This window comes from Lepidochelys kempii, chromosome 27 (assembly GCF_965140265.1).
Source record: "Lepidochelys kempii isolate rLepKem1 chromosome 27, rLepKem1.hap2, whole genome shotgun sequence".
In the NCBI taxonomy this organism is placed as follows: Eukaryota; Metazoa; Chordata; order Testudines; family Cheloniidae; genus Lepidochelys; species Lepidochelys kempii.
The window spans coordinates 15285158-15295524 of NC_133282.1; the positions used below are offsets into that span (position 1 = coordinate 15285158).

The window sequence follows — 10367 nt, forward strand, 5'->3', positions numbered from 1 at the left end:
ATGAAAACGAAGCAGCCTTCATCTGGCAGGTCGCGAGAGAACGGAGGAGACCCTCCCCAGGTCGGGTTCTGACGCGGGGCAGTACTGAAAGGACTGGGAGTTTTCTTTTGACTTCAGTGGGAGCAGGCTTTAAGCACCGATCGTGCATTTAAATTGCCTCCGATTCTACTCAGTCTTCCCATGGTAAGAAAATAAAACGTGCAGAGGGGCAATAAGGAAAAGAGCCGGGCCGTGGCGTTACCAAGGGATAGTGTTGTTGGTTTAATAAGGAGCAGGGGTGAGATGAGTGTGCTTAGGCTAACAGGTAATAACAAAAGGCTGCTTTACATTCAGTGTGTTGAAATGTCACACCTACACTGCACACATGCAATATGCCCAGGGAGGTGAATGCCCTGCATTGTGTAACTGGAGAGTGATCCCAGTTTAAATAGGAAATCAGAGGACTCCAGAATTAACAGAATGAACCACCAGGCCAGTCCTTTGTCTTGCAAAGGAGCTGAGCTTGATTAAAAATCGCACAAACTGGTTGTTCCAGGGATGAGGTTAGCTGGACAAGGGTGTTGTTATGTCTAATTGAATGTGTGTGTGAGGGGAATCAATTCCGATCAAAACAAATCTTCATTTTCTTATTTACAAACCGAATTTCCCCCCCCCCACCACCACCCCGGGTGTCAGGCGTACGAATCCAAAGGGCAGCGGCTTTTGGAGACCCGGGAATAATTTTTACGGCTGCTCTGTAATCTGGCCCCAGTTTCACAGAATAATTCCATGCCTTAGTTTCCCTCTCAGCCTAATGGAGATTATGCTACTTCCCCGTTTCAAAAGAGGGCTGTGAGGTTTAGCCAATTAATCCTTGCCCGGAGCTTTGAGATCTCAGGATGAAAAGTCTCATATTACTGTTGAGAATCAGCAGGTATTTGTTTTTAGTATTTATTCATCATTTTTCCACTCTGAGCTCCAGTTTGCAGAGGGTCACAACATGTAACTATGGATCTGGTAGACGTCTACAACCCAAAACACCATTATGGAGAAATATATACACAATATGGAGAAAACTAGCTGAGGAGTGACGGTGTTCAGACTGGTTTGCTCTCTCTGTCACAGGGGAATTTGGTGGCCCATCAAATCCTAACATGCCCAGTCATACTTTGCCATTGATTTGGTTTAAAAGGCTGTGGCCTGCAGAGCAGACAGAGTCAGGGGCCCTCTTTTTCAAGTTCTTGAGGGGTCAGATTTTCAAAGCAGCTCAGCTCCTATTTAGGGCCTGATCCTCGACAGCATTGAGGCCCCGATCCTTAAATACAAGTGAGGGCTTCTGAAAATCTGGTCCCAGGGGTGTACCTTTTTTACTCCTAGAACATCAGCGAGCTCTGTTTTAAGGGCGCTTCTCTCCCCAAGAGCTGGCTTTGATGTGATCGTTAATATTTTGACACCGAGATCCCAGATCTTCTCTTTGGAGAACCTCTACCTAGGGCTTTTATAAAAGGCTTTTCACACGCCCCTTTCCTCCTGCAACGCTGGGCTATTTGTAAAGCCACCTAATTACATTCGATTGATTGATTTTAACCCAGAAGGCAACCACCAAGAGATTGGTTGGTTGGCTGCCTGCCTCCTCAGTGGGCCCATTCGCCTGTGCTCTGCTGTAGGAAACAGCCTCCGGGTTTGGACGAAGTTGGGTCGGATAGATCTAATAGACTGTCTCCAAATTATTCCATGGGGCTTTATCAAGCACCCTCGTTTTAAGCAGAGCTCCTTCCTTGACTTCAGTGGGGGAGGTCTCGCTGATTAGAGAGTGGCACATCACAGTGGCATGATTCTGTGGATCTGGATTTTTTTAATGCATGCAAGTAACACGTTCAAACTGCAACCGAGGGGTCTGCCTGGAGTCAGCATCTTCACTCAGGGCCAGTCGTGAAAGGACATAAATAACGAGGAGCCCCTGAATCACAGCCAGATGCAGCGCTCTCTTCCAGGAGGGGAAGGGTCTGTTAGAGAGGGAGATTTCTGTCCTGTAAATTAGAGGGTGTCTAGCAAGACCTTTCGAAGATGTCCAGGCCAGCCCCATATGCCCCTGAAACGCAGCCTACGCCTGGGTAGGAATCCGCCTTGTAAAACATCTACCCTGTGTCTTGCGACTCTCTGCCCCCCTCTTTGCCCCTCGAACAGGGCGGGCACGGAAGGGGTGACTAACTTTGTCAGGTGGGGACAGCCCCCTGCCCATGGGCATATGACGGGAGGGGTGCCCGCTGCACTGCATTGCAAAACCGATGGAAACTGCCGAATACTTCTGCTAAGAATCTCCCCCCTCCAGTCTTTCAGGGGGAAGAATTACACCCCTGATGGAAATATGCAGGGGAGCATCCCCACCCTGTCGGGGACAGGAGCCTTCCTCCCAACACACGTTTTTCAAGATTCAGGAGAATCTTCCCCACCTTTATTTGCTAAATCTCAGTCTCCCTTGCTTCGAAGGAGCAGAAGGAAACTGGCCTCTCAGATTCCTAGACAAGGTCACAAGGAACCAGCCGGCGGGGGTGAGAGGCGGGGGGCAGACAAGGCTCGCCCCTTGTCCTGGCCTGCCTCGGGAGTCTATCTGCCCCGCCGTTCAAGCCTATTCCACCGCCCCTGGTTCTGCTGGGTTTTGCTCGCCCGCCTTGTTTGCCTTGCAAGCAGCTGCTGTCTCTCGCGAGCCTCTGCTGGCTCCCTGCTGCCCCCAGTGGCCACTGGCAGCGTTACTATAGCTTGATTGTGCGGGCAGCCAAGCGGGCTCCCGTCCCAGTCTCTGTGGCGCAATCGGTTAGCGCGTTCGGCTGTTAACCGAAAGGTTGGTGGTTCGAGCCCACCCAGGGACGCGGGAGCAAGTTCCTTTACTCGTTTTTTTTCAGTCTTGGCTCCCATTTGGGGGTTCATATTATTTGCGTTGCGCTGAAAGGCCGGGGACCAGGGAACCGCGTCTGCAAACTGGATTTGCCCTGCAGCCGGAGAGAGCAGGGAGGTGAATGCGTTCAAGGCCTCCTGTGTAATGGGCAAGGTCACAGGCAGCCAGGCCTCCAAGGTATTTAGGCTGAAATTAAGGGGAGGTAGGGCGCTGAATCGCTTTAGGGACCTGAGCCCCAAAAGCTACAAGGAGGAAGATGAATGAGGGCGATTCTCAGAGGGGGCTGGGAAGCTGGTGTGTGCAGAGAGTTTCTCAATGGCTTTGAGGGGCAGCAGATGGTTTTCTTTTCACTGCCACCATCCCCCCAGGAAAGGGGGGGAACTGGGGAGTTCTGAGTAGCTGTTAGCCCCAGGTGACTCTGGTCAGTATTCATAGCACTTCTTGTGTCTAAGAGTATCATGGGTGCCCCTTCCTTAACAGAGAAGGGAAGAAAAGGCTGTCACAGAGATTAGCCTTGCTCTTCAGGTTCCTTGTACCACATCCAACCCCCCTGCATTTATGATCAACACCTCTCTCCCCCAGGAAATAACAAAATTGTGGGGTTTGGGGGGGGACACTTCACCAAAGAATCTGACTGCAGTTGTTTTCAGGCCTGCCTGGGGGGAAAGGGCACGACTAGCTAGGAGACAGGGCTCAGATCCACAAAGATATTTAGGCTCTTAACTTTGAAATCCATGGAAGTGAGGAGCCTAAAGACTTTTTTTGAGTCTGGGCCTAAATTTGCCAAAATCCACAGTCAGGGGCCGATTTTCTAACGAGCTCAGCTCCCATGTAGAGCCAATCCTGCCAGCATTTACACCTGTGCTTTGCTGTAACGTCAGCGGGTCTACTGCTGTGATTAAAGTGGAGGGTGTGTGCTGGATTGGGCCCAGAGAAGACCTACAGCAGTCAATGGGACCATGCATGTGGGTAATGTTACACACATGCTGAAGTGTTTGCAGGAGTGGGAGCTGAGCTCTTTGGAAAATCTGGCCCTGGTTGTAGGCGCTGAGTGCTTGGAAATCTGGCCTCTGGAGACCACTTAGCCTGTAATACAAACATGTGGTTCCCCCAAAATTAGCATCCCCATCTGCAAAGAAGATAAGAAAATATGAGTGGCAGGATATTAAAAAAACATGATCAGAGACCTGAAAGCCATAACTATTTTTAATAAAAGAAAAAGGAGCCGAGTGTACGGAACTTCCAACCTTATCTAATGCCAGAGTCCTCTTTTGAAAACATCTTTCCCCCCCCCAAAGCCTGTTTAATCAAACCAACTTCTGCCTCACCTGATTTGTTTTTTACTATTGAAACCAGAGGGCAAGATTTGTGTTTTAGTGAAGGGCCTGAAATACAGCGATGTCCTTTCAGGGGGAATCTCTGTGGTTTTGGAAGAAGGAAGAAACTAATATTTTCAAGTAAGGTTTCAGAGTAACAGCCGTGTTAGTCTGTATTCGCAAAAAGAAAAGGAGTACTTGTGGCACCTGAGAGACTAACCAATTTATTTGAGCATAAGTTTTCGTGAGCTACAGCTCACTTCATCGGATGCTGTAGCTCCCCAGGAAGGGAATCACAATTTCAGTTTATTTCTTCAGTTTACAGCATGGAATATTTTCCTACAGAGAGGCCCAGTAATAAGCAAAAGGGAGGAACAATGGGACTGCTTAAGTCTGGCTTTGTAAAATATTTCTATCTAGCTGCTTCTGTTTGATGCTTTTCCTCTTCTCAGTGAACGGCATTAAGGTATGAGGTTTCCTCCCAGTCCCAGATACACTGTGGCCTTTAGATTACAGTCTGGGAGCTACACTTTAAAGTGGAAAACACTTTACATACCTGTTTTGAAAAAAATAAGAAAAGAAAAGAAAAGATGTGGGAGGCCTGTCCCTTTAAGAGAGTTGTCCCATTCAGCAGTGTGAACATAAACAGGCCTGAAGTTTTCATTTAAACCAAGCTGCCTAATCTGTTGTGCATTTTGAGGTAGTTTTATACACATGGATCCTTTTCCGTTTGGCACAACATCACTCCTCTATATTAAACATTTAATCCTGTCTCCTACAGAACAGTGGAGAGCTGGGGAGAGGGGGGAAGGATAAAGAAACCCAATACCCTTTAGAGAAGCAAATTTCTCTTTAACATGTGCATTAAAAGAAATCCGGCAGCATCATTTACAAGGATTTTTTTATCCCCTCAGTGGTCTGTGGCTCATTGTTTTAAAATGCATATTATTGTGCATTTGTTTTCTAAGGAGGGTTTTGGGAGGGGGGGGTTGTTTGTTTGTTTGTTTAAGACAACTATTTTCCCACGCAGAGGCCTGCAGGCTTTCACATGGAAGGGGATTTTAACCCCTTGGTTTTGAATGTGAGGGTCCCCATCCTGCAAACACTTGACTACCAGGATTCAGGAGCTTTATGGTAGTAAATCTGAAAGAACATGTAGGGTTGTTTGCATGATGCGGGACTTAAGGTTATATTTGGAGTAACCACTTAGGTACACACACACAGAGAGAGAGGAGTCAAGGAAAGACAGAGAGAGAAAAGGAAAGAAAGGGAAAATAAAAGAGGAAGAAAATATGTAGAAAGGAAAGAAACAGAGGGGAGCAAGAGAAAAAAGGGAGAAGAAAGAAAGAGGAAAGGAGAGGAAAAGAGGAAAGAAAGATAAATGTCCTGGAGACGATCTTCATAGCCCCTACGGACACAGTAATACCGGCTTTCTGCCCAGAGGTGATCTTGGGATAATCCCCAGTCCCCCGCATACCCTGTGGGATAGAGACCTTGTTGATTCGATAGGACTCTGTCGGAACAGAGATCATCTGAATTTCCCCTTTGTCTTCCCTGTTCCTGACCATTTCTCCCCCCGCGCCCCCTTGTCTCCATCCTCCTCTCAGCCTCCTGTCTCCCCCTTACGTCCCCCTTTCCCCTATCTACAGCTACTCAGCCGGCCATGCCTTTCTCAGGCAAAACTCCCATTGAGACCCCCGGGGAGGGCAGGCTGCAGGATCGGGTTTTTCGGTTATCCATCTTCCTTTGATCTGCCCTCCCCTCTCTCCTATAGACACGTTTCTTTGTTTGCGCGCTCTCCGCCACTTTTCCTCTCTATTTCTGCTGATCGGTTACTAAGGGCTTGATCCAAAACTCATTGAAGTCATGGGGAACCTTGCCACTGGTTTCACTGGGCTTCGGATCAGGCCCCATGCGTGGTCTATACATACTCATCCAGCTCTTCATTTGCCTCGGAGTCTCTTTTAGGTTTCTATATTTCTCTTGCTGGGATTCCTTTCTTTCGCTGTGTATTTGCTATCTCCCAATCCTTTAACTCTATCTAGCTATCTATCTACCTGTCTATCCCCATTCACATCATCATCTAATCTATCTATCTATCTCCATACACCCCATCTATCTATCTATCTATCTATCTATCTATCTATCTATCTATCTATCCCCATTCAGATCTATCTATCTATCTATCTATCTATCTATCTATCTCCATACACACCCCAATATCTATATCTATCTATCCCTATACACCCCCCAATATCTATCTATCTATCTATCTATCTATCCCCATTCAGATCATCTATCTATCTAATCTATCTATCTCCATACACACCCCAATATCTATATCTATCTATATCTATCTATCCCCATACACACCCCAATATCTATCTATCTATCTATCCCCAAGCACACCCCAATATCTAATCTATCTATCTATCTATCTATCTCTGTCCCTTTGTGGTACAATAAATTGCTGATGTAAGGACACTGACATTATCCAGTACTCCTTTAAAAGGAAGACTATTTTTAGCTTGACACTCTTTTTGTTGCTGTTGTTTCCCTCCTGGAAATGTGTTTTCTGCCATCTTCTCTCATGCGAACTTTCTGGGGGCTTTGAGCACAAATTCCCCTTTTCTCAGCTACTTTGTTAAAAAAAATTGTTTGTTGTTGTTGGTTGGTTTAGTTCAATGTCCTCCCCTTTCCCCTCCTCCCCACTAGGAAAGGACAGGATTGAATTAAATAGATCAAATCCTACATTATATCATTGTATTTCCGCCCCCTCTCGCCTCAGGCAGAAAGAGCTCAGAAGACATTTGTTCTAATTGTTTTTACCCTCTGATGAGAATTAGAACCTGGAACTCGGGTTATTTATTTATTTGATTTATTTGAAAGGAAGCGACACTTGGAACCCACCGCTCCCATTCATTCAAAAAAGACACAGCCCGGATACTCCGAATTGTCCCTCTCCTACGCGCCTGCGTGACCTTCGTTTGCTGCAAAATAACCACTAAAACCTTGAACCTGAGCTCCAGCCATTCCTGCCGCTCCGCCTTCCAGCCGCATTTCCAGCCTTCACACCCCACTGCCAGCGGAGGCATAAAAGATCAGAGGCGCCGGGCTCCTCTCTTGGGTTCAAGCCGCGCAGCTCCGGGACCAACGACGTGTCTTCCCCGGTAGCCCTGGTACCCTTGGGAATCTAAGCCACCGACTGACAAAATCGAGAGATGTAAAGGAAGGGGCGTGAAATCAGTGGCATTCCCAGCATGGTGAAACCTGCCCAGCGAGCCCCCTCCCTGGGAATCTGGATCAGCGCTAAGAATCACCTCCCCTAAAACCATTACCGGAGTTTCTTCCACCCATCCATGAATCCTAGCTCAAGCCACAGAATCTACCCCAGTGCCGACTGCGATATCCGTCTTGTTTTTAAACTGGCTAGTTAGCCATGTAACTAGTCACGGCATAAATGCCGGCCAAGAAAAGAACATTATGGTAATTTCGCAACCCACTGGGGCGGGGGAAAGCCCTGGGGGTCAAGAATATAAGATTATGGGTGCATTGCCCAACGATGGTATCAAATAGTTTAACAAAACTGACTTCTCCTCATCTACCTAGCCCGATCCTCCCCAAAAATATTGACCCAAAAAGTCAGATCTGGTAGAACAAGAAGCGGCTCTGTAACTAGTTAGTTAGTTAGTTAGATAGATAGATAGATAGATAGATAGATAGATAGATAGATAGAGGGGGTGTATGGAGATAGATAGATAGATAGATAGATAGATAGATAGATAGATAGATAGATAGATAGATAGATAGATAGAGGGGGTATATGGAGATAGATAGATAGATGGGGTGTATGGAGATAGATAGATAGATAGATAGATAGATAGATAGATAGATAGATAGATAGATAGAGGGGGTGTACGGAGATAGATAGATAGATAGATAGAGGGGGTGTATGTAGATAGATTAGATTAGATAGATGAGTGTTTATGGGGATGGACAGATAGATTAAAGATGTGATATAAAATCGCTGGATAATGGTCCCAGCTCTTACATCCATATTTTCTGTCAGGCTAGGTATATAAAGAGAAATCAGATTTGTCCCATGGGTGTAGTTTTCCACTGTACAAACAAAACCCTTCGTTTAGGGGGGAAAATACTGTCTTTTTTTTTTTTTTGTCTGATTGACCTATCGTCATAGTTGGGTAGGACACTTCTTCCCCAAGAAGGTGCCTCCGTTTGTTCAGGCTTTAAATGAAACACAAACACTTGGACATTTCAATGACTGAAGAATGCCTGCAGCCGATCGTATTAAGTAGCAGCCTGAAACTGACCCAGTGCACGTTTGATGCACACCTGTGTGTCCAGCGGTGGTGCCGGATCTTGTACCCAGTGCAATGTCTACACAAGAGGATGAAAAAGTAATGATGACAACTAATAAACGGGGGGGGGGGGAGGGGAGGGGAGGCTACGTTCAATCAAGGTGAAAGACAGATTCGTGGGGAAGGACCATTTCTCCTTTTCTTGGCCTTTCGATTCAGCCAGGTCTCGCCATCCTCAAGAGAGCTCTGCGCCCTGGCCCCGAGCCAGCAACACCTGCCTTCGCGATGAGCGTCAGATGAAGCCAGTGCTTTGCTGGAAGAAGGGGTGCGAGGGGGGCAAAGTGTTCAGAGCCTTGCGGGAACCAGCCCCCCTCGGGTGATTTCACAGCAGAGCGGACTATTTGCATTGCAGTAATTTAATTGCACCGCTCAGAAATAATTGCACGGGCTGGCCTGGCGGGTATTTTCTTTGCGGTTTCGATCCGGCAACGGAAAGTGAAGGTCCCTTTCCCTTCCCCCGGTTTGTGTGGCAAGGTTGCCTGTTTCCCTTACTGCTCCAGGCCGTGCCTTGGTTTCCCTCCACCCCCTCCGGTATTTGACTTTATTACCGCCTCGTGTCTGCGAGCTGATCAATAAAACTCGCCTTTGGATGCGGGGTGGAGGGGGGGTCAGACAGAGCGAACATATGTCATCTGGACAAGAAGAGCCTTGATGCAAACAAAACCCTGTTCCATCCAATAGGCAAAACGCCATGGCAACAGCCAACCCCTTAGCCCCCAGCAGTGTCCCTTGAGCTTGGGAGAAAGGACTGCTGCCTCCCAGCGTTGGAAAGACGAATATCCAACTTACATAACCAAGAGCTCTGGTGTAAGGTCCAGGAGAAGCAGGAAGCCACCCAAAAATCCTTCATCTGGGCCCAGGTGTGCAACAACACAGAGCATTCCATGCCTCATAGGGTCAATCTGGTGCAGGATCCCATGACTGGGGGTGGGGGGAGAGAGGGTATTTTGGGGCCCCTGGATATTGCTATTTAAAAAATCAAATAACCTTCCAGGAGCTAGTTAGACCCTCTGGAAAAAATCTTGAATTTTGAAGAGTTCTTACAAAGGAAAATTTGGCTACTGCATCACGATTTTGCTGTGATTTATCATTCGTATAAAGGATGACGCCTTGCCAATCTGCTACTGTATCACTGCATACTATTGAATAACTTTGTACATACCTTGGCCTTTCTGACAATAATTTGTAGGCCCTTGAAGATCATTTGGGGGAGCCAAGTGTTCTATTCACTCCCTGCTTCCCATAGTGCCAGGCCGGTCATGGCATGTTAGCATCCGAATCAATACAATCTTGATGACTCTTCAGATGCAACTGGAAGTAGTAGGCTGCACAGAGATTATCCTAGCTGGTGTTAACCATCAATAAAGAGCATCACGGGTGGTGGCGTGAGGAAGGATCCTGAAGTACTGTTCCTATTTCGCAACTTTCCAGCTTTTCTGCAGTTGATTAACACTCACAACTCCTCGTGAGATGGGCTGTTATGATTGTGCCCATTGTACAGATCCTTCCCGGAAGTCTGCACCTTGACCTTCGTGAGAAGGTTTGTTTGTTCCAGTGTCCCCAAGAGTGATGCCACTGGGTGTTTTAACTGCTGGGAGGGCTACCCAAGCTGGACAGGTGCAGACAAAAAGCAGTGCATTATTAGCCCTCCAGGTTGGAGGTTGTGCGACAGACCAATAACCTGTCCTCCTACGCCAGTTACATTATAGGGACACAGCAAGGGAGCCATTCCAGCAAGAAGCATGACAGACAGGCATGGCAAAGCCAAGTTCATGCCCTTAAGTGATGGCTAGTGCG

The 10367-nt window shown here is 47.2% G+C and overlaps 1 non-coding gene across 1 annotated transcript; it reads left to right on the forward strand.

Moving 5' to 3' along the window:
- Positions 1–2775: 2775 nt before the first annotated feature.
- On the forward strand, positions 2776–2849 carry TRNAN-GUU (transfer RNA asparagine (anticodon GUU)). Its single transcript has one exon. It is a non-coding gene; the product is annotated as a tRNA-Asn (tRNA).
- Positions 2850–10367: the final 7518 nt, after the last annotated feature.